This window comes from Gopherus evgoodei, chromosome 6 (assembly GCF_007399415.2).
Source record: "Gopherus evgoodei ecotype Sinaloan lineage chromosome 6, rGopEvg1_v1.p, whole genome shotgun sequence".
Classification (NCBI taxonomy): domain Eukaryota; kingdom Metazoa; phylum Chordata; order Testudines; family Testudinidae; genus Gopherus; species Gopherus evgoodei.
Window position 1 is genome coordinate 20,011,294 of NC_044327.1, and position 16,557 is coordinate 20,027,850.

A 16,557-nucleotide genomic window follows, 5' to 3' on the forward strand; every position below is an offset into this window, starting at 1 on the left:
TTCAAAACAACTAATTTGAAGAAAAGATTGCATTTGGGCAGCATTGCACTTGTCAATAATTCCAGGGTCAATCACAGTCAAACCTGTAGTACTCATGAATTGCTTTTGCTGCATAAAGTCTACATCTTCCTGTTGCTGTTGAGTTTCTTGATCATAACCAGGATCTTGTGCTGCATCTGTTGTAACTGACACATCTCCTTCTTGACTACTGTCCTCATGTTCAGCTATTGGCATTGAAATATCACCTGTTGCAGTTGCGGCGTTTTCATTATCTGTAGCATTGTTTGTTGGTTAGGTGTGTATTTCGGTGGTTTGAGAAATGAAGTTATTGGCTTTGAGCTCTTAGCTGCTGCTGTTTTTGCCGTCTCTTGTTTGCATGACTTTCAAATCTCCTCTTCATAGTGATCTAGCTGGTCAATATGTAGCCTATCCACACTTGAAATATACTGTTGTAAATAATTAGCTTATCTACACTTGAAATCTACTGTAAACATCTACACAATTGCTGAATGGGACACAAATGATGAAAAGACTTAAAACGAAGGAATACTAATTAAGAACACAAAATAAAACAGACAATTATCCTCATCAATGAATCAAAACTCAAGCACGCAAGGTATAATATGAGGCACAGCTGAAGACAAAGGGATGATATATATATATATATATATATATAACACAGACATGAATGCAGACAGAGGGATAATTTCCACAAATTTCAAACATGTGTCCTCACGAAACTCACTGTACAAGATTGTCCTCACAAATTTTCGCCTTTAATCTGGGCCTGTAGACTATGAAAGCCTATGATGATGGTCAAGCAACCAAGCTAGGGCTCAACCAATCACCTCTTTTAGCTACTTTATGAAGATAATAATGAGGAATTCTCACACATAAATAATTGCTTAGTCAATTAGATGTAAAACTGTAAAGACACTAAAATGGAACTATTCTCTAACTTTCCACACACACTTGGTCCGACACCAGCCATTAGTAGTGGGTTGTTTATATAATCAGCTGATCTGACAGGACACGTTCATCACTGTCTAATCTTGTGCCATCAAAACTGATATATTTTTATTAATATTTATGAACATTTTAAGCTCTTTAATATGACAAAGTCTATATCCGTTAACAAAAAATATGTCTTACCAAATCACATCTATTTGTTTAAATTTGCAGCTCTAAGCTGAGTGTGTGTCACATTTTGGTCTGACAGGGATGCACATAAAAACAAGTTGCAAAACTTATCAAATGCCAAAAAATTAACAAGTGTCTAAATCTGAGTCCTGCTTTGAGCTTGAAGCCCAGATCAAATGCCCCCCCCCCGATTGGCCCGGGGTGCCCTTTTACAAACCCACTGAAGGGGGCTTAGTACAGGATTGAGGCCATAGTCTATGAATCCATATTCAAAGTTACTAAAGAACTTTGAGCTCCTTTTGAATGAAAGCTTTGTATAAATACAAATCATTATCGTTATAAACTTGGTAACATTGATATAAGCACAGAAAAAGAGACAGAAACATCCTAGCCGATCTGGAGGGATGGTGACTTCCAGTAACAGGCCTTTTTCTGTCTCTAATTTCTATGATTTCTGTTATCATAACTGGCCATCTTGAAAATGCTATGGAAAGGTGAGTATACGCAGGGTGATTTGGGAGATAAAGCATTTGTTCCAAGCACAGAATGTGAACAACATTCTTATCTCTTGTGCTAAAAGCTCAAAGACAGGTTATATTAGAATTTTTCCTTACTCGTCTAAAGCAGAAGATCATTTTCTACTTGCCACTTGGTTGGGGGAGAAAGCAAGGTTGATATGGACTGTTGCAGAAAGGGAAGGGAGAGAAGGGTTTAGGCTTTTGAAAATCCCAGGGGGTCTTTATGGATGGGGTGCGTCTCACACACATACACAGCTTGTATACTCCCAAATATAGTCCTGATCTTTGTGAAAAACATTCACACAAGCTGTTTTCATGTATCTTCATGCCAATGTGTAGGCTGCAGTTGTAATTGCAATCATTCCAACAGCCTGTTGATTTTCTTTGGGATTTCTCCAGAGCTGCAACAAAGCAGGTTAATTTAATACTGTCAGATATGGGACTAGATTCAGCAAAGCTGGTGCAAAAAGGTGAAAATGATCCTTTCCTGCCCTAGCAGTAACCTGCCGTCCTGAGGGGAAGTCCATTCCTGTAGAGGACGGGGCGGCTGCTGTTACCCTCCAGTGGGCTTTGATAAAAAAGGCAGAGGGGGGGACTAGATTTAAACTCAGCAGAGCATCATAGGAGCTCTAGCAGTGAGTGCTGCCTCAGACAGATGAAGAATCTGTGGACACTCCAGCTTCCCTGGCAGCACTGCCCCCTAATGCCTCCCCTCACACACACACCTCTTAAGTAGAGTTTATGCTACTGCAACCCACTCATCCCCACTGGATGTCCCCCTAGCAGAGATTACCAGGATTTCTTCTAGCATAGGTTGACATAATACGCTAGTGAATCTGGCCCAGGATCTGCCTAAGAAGGTCGTAGCATAGCCTTCAAAATATGCATTGTTGTGCTGCAGCTGCTTCAAGGAACAGATTGAGGAAGTTCAAATGGCTTTCTATCTAAAGCCATTCTAAATAAATACAGCCTGGACAAAATGAAACACAAGCAACCAGTGTCCCTGTGTAGCTGTGTCTTAGCAAGACGTGCATGTTATGCCACATTTGACCTAAAATAGGATGACCAGATAGCAAGTGTGAAAAATCTGGATGGGGGTGGGCATCTATATAAAGAAAAAGCCCCAAATATCGGGATTTTCCCTAGAAAATTGGGACATCTGGTCACCCTAGACCTAAATTAAACGCCAAAGCCCCTAGAATTCTACAGCCAGGCCTAGCACAATAAAGAAGGAGCAGCCAGCTGCCACAAAGCCTCCTTCCCCACCACTGACCAGCCTACCACAGCCTAAAACCTCTGCAATGGTCTGCAACCACAAGTTGACTCTAAGCTCCCCTTCTTTTCTATTGGGAGAACAGCAGCAGTCGTAAGGAAATGGGAATATTCTGAGAATTAGTCCTGGAATGTGGGGAGGCCTGGGAAGGAGGGGGCTGCAGCTAAGTGGCTTTTAGAGTTAAAACTAAGCCAGGAACGGGGGCACTGGAGCTGGCAGGACTTTGATAAACTTGGCAGAGCAGGTGCATCTCTGCCTAAAGAGAGTTGCCTGTTTGGTCTGGCCTCCTTCCTGGCATCTAAGAGCCCCTTTGGAGTTCTGTAGCTGGAGCACACACTGCTGTCAAAGAAGGGGTTCTGCTTTAAAAGGACTCTGTGAGGCATAGTCTTCTTCCTCGTCTGCCATTTCTGGGGACTCATTGGCTGCCACCTGGCCCTCTCTACTAAGCCTCAGTCCACCCACATTAACGATTTATGCAGTCATTTTGCAAATAGCAGGAATTATGCAGCCATTCCTACTGCTGCATAATCATATACAGTGCAGAGGTATGTATAATAGCTTGTATTAACACACACACATCCATGCACTTCAGTTCCTCTCGTGCATGGGAAGAGATGTCAATGCACCAGGACAAGAGTATTTGATAATCCTGTTTATCTCTCCCTCACTCTCTCTGACTGCTATGGAGACTCAGTGTTAATCAGAAAGTGGGGAATGCACAGCTAGCTCTTGCACCATGGAGAAGTGCTTATTGTATTCACAAACATGTGCCGTGCATCAGACAATGCTGAGGTCCCAAGTATGAACACACCTCTTTTATTCCGGTGTTGAGGTAATTGTCAACGCTACCCACCATAATTTTCATTTAATAAGATTTGCATTCAATGGAGTTTTTGGATCTGAGGTTCCTATGTTATATCATGGAGTGCTCATTTCAAGCCTTTCATGGAAGCAGAGCTTAACAGTGTCAATCCCCATTTGCTGTCAAATCACTGTGAGCCTATGAAACAAATTTCTATCTAAGCAGAAACACCTTGCAATCATTTTACAGCCTTTAACTAAAACGGAAGTTTAAGGTCAGGAAGGTTGTTTTGCAGGTTATGGGACATAATGACCAACTGAGAGCACCAGCCTTCAAATTTGTGGATTAAGTGAGGAAAGTAAAAGCCTTTTTAAGTTTTAGTCTTAAAATCTGAAAAGGATTAAGCTATAGCTGGTGCTAATAAACTGCAGGACTGAATGTAGGTTAATGACTTCTTTTGTAAGATGGATGGTGGCTAAGCAAACTTTTTTGGGGTGAGGAGGGCTGCTTTTTTTGTAGCTTTGTGCTATTTTCTAGGTTTTTTATTTATTTATTTATTTTGTACAGGGGGGGAGAGGGGTTAATTGCCTTTTATTTAATTTAGCCTGAAATAGCTGCAAAGAATTTTATATTTTAAAAATTCATGGGAAAAGTGATACATTTGTATTTATGTCCATTGAAAAGGCTACAACATATCCATGTAACAGTGCATGGCCAATGAATGAATAGCTTAACTCTTGGATTGGGGGCATTTTTTGAGGGGTGGTGGTGGTTTCTGTTTTTGTTTGTTTTTAATCTTTGTAGCCTGTGGAGATATCTCGAGCCTACCCATTTTTTAAAGCATTTTCATCCCTTACAATTGTTTTCCTATTGCATATTAAACTGTCTTTGATATGGATTCCTGATGGTTTATGGTTGGTTTTTAAATGGAGCTCCATGAATGCAAGAAGTGCTAATTGTTTCAGAGGAAAATTAAGTCCTGAGGAAGACTGATATGGAAAAATTGTCGTTCCAGGGAAATCTTTTCCAAACCCCGGTTAGTTAGAGGTTGGCCCCAAAGCATGAAAGTTGGTACGCCTTCTGACATTCTTGTTTACTTGTTTGACATTTGTTATCCAGATATGTGACTAATTTTCTTTGGAATCCTGCCAAGCTTTTTGCCTCAGTGCTGTGTGTGTATCACTTTTCTGTCTGTCTTTCACTTATTTGTCTCATTATAATTTATCTGTCTATCACTAATTTAGTGATACACTGTGTATACTGGACAATGATGGCATGCAGATCAACACTGGAAGGACTTCAAGGAAGAAGTGGGTCTTCGGGAAAAGAATAAGGGCAATTGGCAGGCAAGACTTGGGACGCTGATCAAAGCATATGGATGAACTAAAAGAGGGCATATTGCCAGGTTGGGCAAGAGATTACAGGAGTAATAAGAAGAGAGACAATTGGAAAGAGCCTAGAGGGGAAAAATAGGAAAAAAATGAAATGTAGCTGAAAGTAAAATACCTGTATGCCATTTTTTAAAAAAAGAGAGATTTTATTTTCACTGTCTAAAGGCAACCCAGTTGGATACAGATTTAGTGAGGGTGCTGCCTTATTGCCTGCCATATAGCAAAAATTCCTTCTCTAGATAGCTTTTTGGCTGAGAAGGAATTTTTTAACGCTTATTTAAATAGAATGTTCAGACATACTGGCTTCATAAATAAATTGTTTTTATAAAATGAAAACTGCTTGAAATGTGCTTCATGTTTAAATGTTTCTGAGGTTTAGCTTCATAAAATGAATCCTGCAGAAGCTTGAAAATATCAACAACATTTATCTTATGCTCAGGGCATAAGAGAGGAGGGGATATGTCCTCTTCGTGTCCCAGCTGCTGGTATAGAAGGATGAACTATGGCACTAGACCTGATTTTCTCTCACTCATGCAAGTCAAGCAATGAGAGGTCTGGCTTTTCCCCCTCGGTGTGCTGAGTTGCCAAGGGGAGAGGGTAATAAGATAGTAATCTGCCACTGGTGTGAACCATTAGCAGATTTCTTCCCTCCTGGAGTGAGTGGAAAAGGGGGAATGAATTGTCCCTCTAAGATATGGTGTCTTAACTGAGCTGTTCCTGGGATGACTGAGCAACACAACACCCCTTTTGGCAAGGCTAAATGTGAAAGCACAAATCTTTGTGCTGTAATACACCTTTTCGATATTGAAATTGTTGCAGAGAGTAGCAAGTACTTTTTCAGTAAAAACCTTGATAGGATTATTGTAAAGCGTGGTAGATGTTTGATGGGTGGTAAATATCTTCCATATTAATTGATTTGGTTTAGTCTGCATGGAGAAGGTTTAATTCACCATTCATTACAACAGCCAAAAACCTCTCTCCTGCAAATGCCACCAGTCGAGGTTTGAAAATATCAAACCACTTTCAGACATCTGGTAGTACTGGATGGTCTCAGCGAGGCTCTGGAAAGGAGTTTCAGGTCTTTGCTGAAAGTATAAATTATGATACTCGGTGTTACTCCAAAGAAACTGATGACTATTTTAATAACCTTTCATTTGTGACATCTGTCAATAGGCAATTCTGAAGTATATAATTTATCATTCTTTACTTAGTTTTCTGCAGGTACAGATTGGTTTTACCTAAGTCTGTAATCAGAAATACACTATTATAGTTCAACTGACTAAAAGCCAGATTTTTAAAAGAGCTCCACACCCATTTAGGTATATGATTTAAGGGCCAGATTTTCAAAAATGCTCAATGCCTGGTACATTGAAACAGTTACGGTGAGATGTCCGAAAGTGTTCACAATTCAATATGCTAAGTTCTTTTGGAGATCTGGCTGCTTATTTAGGTTTTGAAGGGAGTGCTCAGTTCCTCTGAAAACTTTCATCATAGCAACTTCCATCTAAGGATCTTAAAGCACTTTGCAGACACTAATGAAATGTCGTTTAAAGATGGAGAGACTGAGGCACCAAAAATTAAAAGCCTGATCCTGCATTATTTAAGTTAATGCAGTGTGGTCTAAAGAATATAACACTGGACTGGGACTTGGGAGACGTAATTCTGCTACTCAGTGACTTTGGAAAAGTCATTTCACATTTGTGTCTCTCAGTTTTCCCATATTTAAAATGGAGATAATGATAGTGACCTCCTTTGTAAATCTCACTTTGAGATCTACTGAGGAAAAGTGCTGTATAGGAGAAGCAGATTATTATTACAGGAAGTCTCACCATTTACTTGGGTGTGGAAGGATCAGGTAACAAGTGACTTAAGTAACACATCTGGACCAGAACCTAGAACAGATCCCAGACTTCCTGAATTTCAGTCATTTTCTCCGCTACAGCTCCCTGCTTCCTCTGTGCGCAGCCACATTTGCAGACTCACCATGGGTATATCCTGTTTCAGTCAAGAAGTAATGGTTATCCACATTCTGTAACAAAATGCCATTCCTAGGAGCTGTGACTGGCCCTCCATCCACACACAAATCTCCTTTCCCGTTAGTGGACAATAACATTGTGACCTTTAGTGCATTTTTTTTTTCTTTGCAAATGTTCAGAATACTCTTCCTGTCTGATCAACGTTTGACCTGTGGAAAGAAATAGAAAGTCAGGGGTGGGAAGGGGGAGCATCTTGGCCAACACACCAGCAGTTGAACGAGGGACCACTCACAGCTACAAGCATGAGCGGCTACTGCTGGAGCTAAAGAACTCTCTGTCTGTTTTTATCAGACCCATATCCTCTGGATCAGGCAGAAATGAAGATGCATAACACACACTCACCAGTGGCTTAAATTTGCATGCAGAATCTTTTTCTTTTTTCAAATGAGAACTACTGGAACTCTTTCCCCAGTCTGCATATCTTTACTCAACTCTGTCCCTAGATAGTCATTCAAAGCCGTCTGTGGATGGAAAATCATGTTAAGATGTGTATTTTAGCTCACAATTTTGGAAAAAAAATATTGTAATGTTTTGTTGTGGATCTTTATTGGAAAAAAGATTTTCTGTCCATCTGGTGCTGTGATCCTGTTGCATATCACAGGCTAAAACAAACTAATTTGGGGGGAGAATTTGGATGGGACATAATCAGAAACACACAGATACTCAAGGAAATGGCCAATTATTTGGCATTTTTTCCTGTCAGTGCCGCACCAGTGTTTCAGTAGCATTGGGCACTGGTGAGGATGCATAATCCTTTGGATGAAATATTAAACTGAGATTCATAACTACTTTGGACCTGAAAGATCCTGTGGTGTTTTCTACAAGAGTAAGGTTAACCTGACTAAATTCTAAGAAGCATGCTTAATTCTGCTCACTTATATTCCTCCTGCAGTTATTCATGTTTGGTTCTAAACTGTTATGTAGGATTGCTGAACACTGATAAAGAACTGCTGTATTTCATCTCAAGAATGGCTGTATTTCAGTGGTGGTTTGCAGTAATCCCTATACATCTCCCTTACGTTATAGGGATGTTGAATATTAATTAAATCATCATAGGATGTTGAGTCTTAATTAAATGTCTGCAAAGCACTTGGAGAGTCCATAGTTAGCAAGGTGCTTTATAAGTGTAAGGTATTTTAATAATAGTGTTACGGTGAGTCTGTCAAAGATGTTTATGTTAAAAACTTTGACAGGTTGAAAGTGTCTAGAAGACTTTTGGCATAGTATAAATAATAAATAATAATGTGACCTAGTTTGGTGTGTTAAACAATGGAAGGTAAAAGAAAAATGCTATTTAAAAGGATGCAGTAGAGTATTTCAGACCTTTTTAATGGAAAAATAAATATCTAGAATCTCAGATTTAAATTGGAAAGGCAAAAGGGAAAGCAAATTTTTACTGCTGATATTTTTAAACCATTAGTTGACATATTTTCCATTCACTGTTCCTGCGTTCCTCTTTCTGATCCCCTTCCTCCCCTTACTCTCTGCCTCCCACCATAATCAACTCAATCCAATATCTGTTCTTCTTACCCACCTTCAGAGCTGGGACTTCTGCTGTCCTTTCTAATGTCATCAGATCTTGTGCATTCAGGGGTTGAGTTCAGAGGTGCTCCAGAATGCAACTGTTCATTATGCATTCTGGCCTCAAGCAAATGCATGAGATTTGATTGTGACAAAGACTGCTGTACCTGGTGAGATTCCTTCATGAATTGGACGAGATATTGCAAAGACAGAGGGACTTTTCAAGGGCAAAACAGACTTTAGTTCAGGGAGAGGAATACCAGTACTTATTTAAATTGCCTCTAAAGCTGTTAAGTAAATAATCCGCTTGTAGTTCTATGCCAAACCAATACTTCCAAGTTAACTTCAACTGTTTTAGCTGAGATTTGGGCTCAGTCTTATACTCAGTTTGTGCATCCTTTGTTAGGAAGACTTCGGGGGAAATGGGAATTATTTCTTCATTTAGGTAACTCATATCTTGACAGCATGAAATTAGTGGCAACTGCACAAGATGCTTTGAGCCACAGGTATTACTGAGGTACATACAGCTGACAAAGCTTGTAAGCTCTAGTACTGTTTACCAGCTACTGTCATAGTCTCTCTGAACCTGGACTGTTTTACGGCTCAGAGATGAATTAACAATTCACAGTGAATGCTGGCCAGATGCTGTTGAAGAATGTGAAGGAGACAGCAATGTAATCATACTGAAAACAGAATTTGAAGATCACCTTGTTCTTTTAACGTTAGGGACTAAGCTAAACAAGATGTCTGATTTATTCACTCACCCTGTGTCTTTATTAAATAAGTCAGGTTGAGAGTATAGGCATTGTATACAATGTTATTGGTATGAGCTACAGTACACATAATTTAGCAAACACATTGTCTCATTCAAACAGGTGGCTCCAGCTGGCAGATAGATGCTGGTGAAAATTTCACAATGCAGGGTTCAGTTATTTTAGAAACTATTCAGCATGTTTCCAGGCATTCTTGGGTCCTTAGGTGAGTGTTCTGGGAAAGATGAATGCATACTCCCTCCTCACAAAGTATTGTGTACCTTATTGCAAGTCAGTGAGTCTATTCTGCACACATGCAAACAAACTTCAGTTATGTGAAGGAGGTAACAGCCTTTCTCGTATTGGATAGTGGACAAATAATATTGTGTACCTTAATAGAAAATCTGACAGTTACCAACTCTACAGAATTTAAGGTGCATAGAATTATTTGAATAATCCCGTAGAGACAAATTTACAGGCAGTGAATGATGCATTGAATTAAGATTCCTCCCTTACTGAAGAGTTTAACTTTATCATTAAAACTGATTGAGACTGATACAAATAAGGCATTGCTCATGACTACCAGAAACTGTGCACTTCGTAACTTTGGGCTCAGACAAAACTCTTGCTAACTAGGTGGTGCACAGGATGCTACACTAATAAACTATGACGGACCTCTTAGATAACAGGAAAATTAGGACTCATTGAGCAGAAGTGCAAGGTCCTTTGGGAAATGTTTTTAGTGGTTGCTTCGGGGGTTGGCCTCATGTAATTTCCTTGTGAATGGGTAGGAGAATTATCAAGAAAAAATACTTTTTATCCAGGCCAGCTATTGTTTTCTTATTGCAAAATGTCAAAAATATCATGACAAATATTCATTCTGTAGCAGAGCTGTGGACAAAATAAGTTGCCAATTTCTGTTGAAATGTGAAAACTTTCATCCAGATCTCACCACTCTCAAAACAAAATAGTGTGTAGTGCAAAATAGTGTGTCATGCTCAGTGCCACTCTGGTTTATACCAATAGAACTGTGCTCTTATGGAAAAAAAAAAAAAAGGAAAAAGGGCAGAAACAGAAACCTGGCAGATCTGTGTCGAGAGAATCTATGCTACTCACTCCTGGGGCTGATCTAACATAAACCTTCAGGCAGATCACACTGGCCCTCAGCCAGCCCCAGATTTGGTGAGCAGCAAAGGTGGCATAAAGCCACATTCGCCTCTATTCCTGCACCAAAGCGCTGCTCAGCCTGACCTGAGAATCCATCCCAGAGCACTGCTTCCAACATCTGCTCTCTCTGTCTCTTTATGTTATTAAACCCCTCTTTTTCCTTGTGTGTGATTTGGTAGCGAGATATCTCCTACTGGTATTGGATCATTCCTATTCCTAAAACATTTGCCACATCAGCTTTTGATTTTCCCTGGGGAGAGGACATCCAAGAGTCATTCTCTAATTCATTTTGTGTGTTACCTTTTTGTTTCATAGGAAGCAAGAACATCACAATAAAGAATGGGAAAAACAGTTCAGATAAATTAAGAATTAAACTAAATCTTTGTCAAAACTCAAACCATATCCCATTCTGAACATTTTATGAAAATTTGAAAAGAAATTACATCTTGTTTTGTTTGTTTTTATTTTTGCAACTTTGCATCTCTTAAGTTTTAGCTGCTGGACCAAAAGCTGAGAAACTGAAATGTAGTGAGATGGGTTGGATTTATAATAGGAGCATTTCTGGCCTGGGCAAAACTGGAAAGTAGAGAAATTATCCTTCAGATTTCCAGACAAAAAGATGTAGCTTTTCTAAGGCTTAACCAAACTTCTAAAAAAGTAAACATGGTTAATCACTAACTAGTTCTATCTACCCTAATTTATATGACTTTTTATTGGTAATCATATGCAATAAAATGATTTGAAGCATAAATGGGGTCTTGCCAGCAACAGGGAGAGAAAAATGCACAATCAGTGTGAATAATGGTGCACTAGATTTAGTACAGAACTTAAAAAAAAATTGCATTTGTTCCAATAGAAGAATGGTCACGAATTTGTGAGGATTCCATGAGATTCTCAGAGCAACAGTTCTTGAGGAGACAAGGTGGGTGAGGTAAGATCTTCTATTGGACCCACTTCTGTTGGTGAAAAAGTCAAGCTTTTGAGCTACACAGAGCTACTCCTCATGTCAGTTCTTGGACAGAAATACAAAGTCTTCTGTCCATTTTCTTCCCGAGAGTTTTTTGGGAGGGAGTCCATTACTGACCTGTACACCTTTCTGTCTTAGACATGAGGGGCATCATTTCAAATCTTCAGATGGGGCTTAGTCATTCCCATACGTGAAATTACACTAATCTGCTTGCTGAATGGGAAAAGAATTGTCTGAAAGGCCCAAATGAAAATACTCATGAATTCCAGAGATTTATCTATGGTAGATTTTACATTGTACATACCAGAAATATCACACCTCACAAATACAGACCAGCAGAATTGAATAGGAAGGTTGTAGTGTGAGTTTAGACAATGTGTAATGTTTTGTATCCATGTCTGTAAGAGGCCAGTACAGATGGTTTCTCCCCTACTACAAGAGCAGTTCAGTATTTCTTGCTTATTGGATGTTGACAATATGAATGCTCCTTCTCAGCATGGGAAAACATAACCAGCATATACTCCAGCACTTTGCAGCATATGTTGCGGCCCCCTCAGACACTTTTTATATGCTACTTCCATTCCATCAACCCAGATTTCAGAAATCCAGAATGCAGATCTGGCCTTTGGTTCTGACCCATAGTTTTTATTATACTGTAGTTCTTGTAAGAGGTACCTGATTCTTCATTGCCTGCCCCCTCTGGTAAAACAGAACTGTTCTGATCTCATAAAGTTTTACACTCTCTTTGCACAGGTGTAAAAGACTACGTGAGGGACAAAAGGGTGGAAAATCAACCCTGTTCTTCATTTTTTATTTGTAGACTAAAATTATATTCTGACTAAATTTAAGATAATCAGTGTTGCAATACAGTGCTACATGGAATATCAATAAAGTTTAGATTAACTGCCCATGTTTGCACAATCTCATTCACAGTACAATGTGAAATGATGAATTCTTGTTAATTACTTCCTATTAATATCTTTAAACTTCAATGGAACACTAATGAATCAGATCCAGAGGAAAGTAAGAATCTCCCATGAGAAAAAAAATGTGATTGTACAAAATGGATTGCTGGTTCTATATAACTGTCATTTTGCTGTCAATGTGCATTTGTTAAATATTGTAATACACCCTGAAAGGGCTAGTACTCTTTCCAGCAAAGGACTGACTCTGATAGACAACTGAGTCTCTCCCCTCAAGCAACTGTAATTCATTTTGGGGACAGAACTAGGGTGACCAGATGTCCCGATTTTATAGAGACAGTCCTGACTTTTGGGTCCTTTTCTTATGTAGGCTCCTATTACCCTCCACTCCCATCCCGATTTTCAGACTTGAGTCTGGTCACCGTAGGCAGAACTAGTGACCGAGCTATCTTGGAAGGCAGTAAAAGGAAGTGGCAGCACTCTGACCCTGAGGGGAGCAAGGAAAGGCCTGGGTTGGGTAAAGTGCCTCTGAGCTGAGAGGGGGAGCCCCGAGTAGGGAAGGTTCTGAAGATGGAAGGTGCCTCCTAGTAGGCTTGAGAATCGCTGGTTGGAAGAGCTTTCTCTCAGGGTGAGTTTGCCCCAGAGGCCCACAGGGATCCCTGGGTACTTAGAACAACCAGCTTTGTAGGGAGCAGCTGCGGCTATTCTATAAAGATACAACAATGTGGCTTCAGAAGTAAAAGATTATCCTCTGTCTTGGAAAGGTGAGACTGGTGTACAGCGATCAGGAAGTTACAGGGTTGCAGCCTGCACCAGGCTCTGGCTGCTGTTGTGTGCTGTTGTGTAACAATTAAATAACTGAAAGAACTAAGTTGCCTTACTTGAATGCAAAGAGCAGCACAAAGGACCCACTGTGAATAGCTATTATTTGGCTCTCTTAATTGTGTTTGTCAGGCTGTTCTGTAATTCTTTCAATTGTTGCTTTATTGAAATCACTTACATTATTCCAACCAGACCATGTAAAGTTCCTTGTTTGTTTTTGTGATTCCTGCATGTGGGTGTCATTTCTAGGAAGAACTCATTCAGTGTTAGGTGCTCATCTGGCTCTAAAAATTGGAGCACTTACAGCTCTTATCTCTCCAGGCTTTGTGGGGAGGGCGACCAATTCCAGCCACTTTCTGTGAACCACTGTTCACTTAGTCCCAGGCTAGGGTGTAATCACGGAGATACAAAAAAAGGGACATCCGGGATGATCCTGAGCCCAAATAATAAGACAACTGGCAATGTGTACTGAGCACCCTGAGAGATTCCCCAGGATAGTTACCGCAAAAAGGGCTGGTTCTGGGAAAACTCAGAAAGGGGTCAACCTATATCAAACTCAGGCCTTTCTGGAACAAAGCAGAGATGTCATTTACAGCATCTGTGCAGTGGTTTTCCATGTTTTTCATAAAGCTCTAGACACTGCTGTGCCATGATTACTCCAGAAACGTAGCTTTCATTTAAAAAAAAAAAGTGTATAACGCTCACCACTGAGGAGAGAAGTTTGAAAATGTGAACCCCAATGATTCAAAAGCCAGAATGCAAATAGTTAAGGAATCCTCAAAGTTTATCCTTAAACTCTCATTATTTTTAAGCCAATGTCATGAATTTTTGGAACATGACTAGTGATTTTTGTGGCTTTAGAGATGTGAGTATCTGCTACCAAAACAATGTGTGAGAAGAAATCTTAAACCCAGTCCCTCCTTGTGACTGTAGGTAAACTGTGCCCTATTTGTCAAAAGGGGATTCGTCTTGTGGGAGGGCAGCAGCAATATTGCTACTAACCTGCTCCAAGGAAATCTGTCTGTGAGGCAGTCAGGCTAAATAAGCTATCTGTCCGCAGAGCCTGCCTATGAGAATCATAGATCCATAGGGTTAGAAGGGACCGCAAGGGTCATCTAGTCTAAGCTCCTGCCAAGACACCGGATTTATAGTGAATAAAGTATTATATCCGTGCTCTGGTTGGCCTGCCTCTGTTGTGGTACCCACAATTTGGGTTATGCTGAGCTCTGTGTAATGAGGTGGTGCAACAGGACCAGGAATACACTGTGTATTGCGGCTTTGTGTAAACAGTCCCTGCTACTCAGTTCCAGGAATGGTAGGGTCAAGGGCTCCTTCTCTTCCTGTCATTCCATTTTGCTCAGTCTCATTTCCTGTTCTAAGTGTAGATCAATATAGTCCAGACAAGCACTCCAATGACTCATATGGTTGCTTTCCATCTTACTGCTGCCGTTAGTTTGGTTCTTTACCGTTCTTTAGCATGTAAGATTTCTGGTACAATCATCTAAACAGCTAACTTAATCATTCATATACAGTGTTGCTTGGTGACTATGTGTGTAATTTGTGAGCTGTGGCACATCACACTTTTCATTTATCTGTAGAAGTATGGGGGGTGGAGGGGAATCACTGTGTTTTAAGTTGCTAGACTGAAAATATGACATCCCTGCAAATATTTTCATGAGGCAAGAGACCAAATACCTTCAAAATTGGACATTTGTGTCCTTGACAAGCAAATACCTTGTCAATAGTTATTTTATATGTTCTATTGTTAGTAGCATTTGAACTTAATGTTCAATACTAAAGTCTTTTTTATTTCTCTACACTACCATGCATATTCTTCATTGAGTTATAATGTAATTATTTCCTAGTAATAAATGCAATCCCAATATATATGAGTACATTGAACTAGAAGTGCACATTTACTTGCAGTCCACTATGCCTGTATGTGGACATTCTAATGCATATATTTTTGTGAATGAACCAAATATTAATTATAGCTGAATTCTTGTCTTGGCTGATACTTTAAAAAAAAATTAGCAGAGAAATTAACTCCTGAATGCCCTAACCTAATTCCGTGAATGAAGATCTGTACCTTTTTCACACTGTTCCTATGACGTTTTAGATCTGTACAAAAGTCTTTGTAATAAACCCCAAAACCATGTATAACGCTCCTCAGTTGGTGGAGGGGAAGCCCTGCCAGCTGTTGAAGCTCCTCCCATCTGTGAAAATCCAGATCTAATCAGTGATTGGTCAACAATTAAGTGGTTAGAATAGGTGGGGGATCAGCAGCTGTTGTCCATTCCACTTCCTGCCCAGGAAACAGGGGATCATATCAAGACTGTGTGTGTGTGTGTATGTGTGTGTGTGTGAGAGAGAGAGAGAGAGAGAGAGAGGGAGGGTATTAGGTGGAGGTTGGGGGATTTTGGGGAGGTCACACCAAGTGACAAACAAATGATTTAACAGTTAATTCTAACATTTCTCATCACCCAGAACATTTAGCTTTGCCTCCCCACAATTGATAGGCACCCCATACACACCACTAATGCAGATTGGCCCACTCATAGACCCACACCCAACTAATGCAGACTACACACTTTTAATAGACTCCATACACATTACAGACCTCTCACACATAGGAAACACCCCCCCCCCCATTTGTACAGTCCTGCATTCCCCACCAGGCCTGGCAGGAGACTTATCAGAGAATGTTCCTCCCAGTTGGTGCTGGGAGCAGCGTGGGTAGTAGTCGCTGGTCCCTAAATTGTTCTAAACTGACCTGCTCTAGCTCTGTACTTTCAGGAGGGAGGGTGAGGTAGCACTAGCGGCTCCATGTTCTGACGCAGCAGCTCAAGAACAAAGAATGTAGGCTGTACTTACACGACAGGGAATTCTATTCTAGGAAGCAGTGACTCTAGAAAAAACTTGGGAGTTATGGTGGACAACCAGCTGAACATGAGCTCTCAGTGTGATGCTGGTGCCAAAAGAGCTAATGTGATCCTTGGATGTATAAACAGGGAAATATCAAATAAATGTAGAGAGGTTATGTTATCTTTCTGCGATCACTACTGGAATACCATGTCCAGAATTCAAAATGGATTTTTTTTAGAAATTGAGAAGATTCAGAGAAAAGCCATAAGAATGATTAAAGAACTGGAAAACATAGTTATAGATGCAAAGAGCTCAATATATTTAGCTTAATTTAGAGACAGCTAAGAGAAGACTTGATCATAGTCTATAAGTGTTTACGT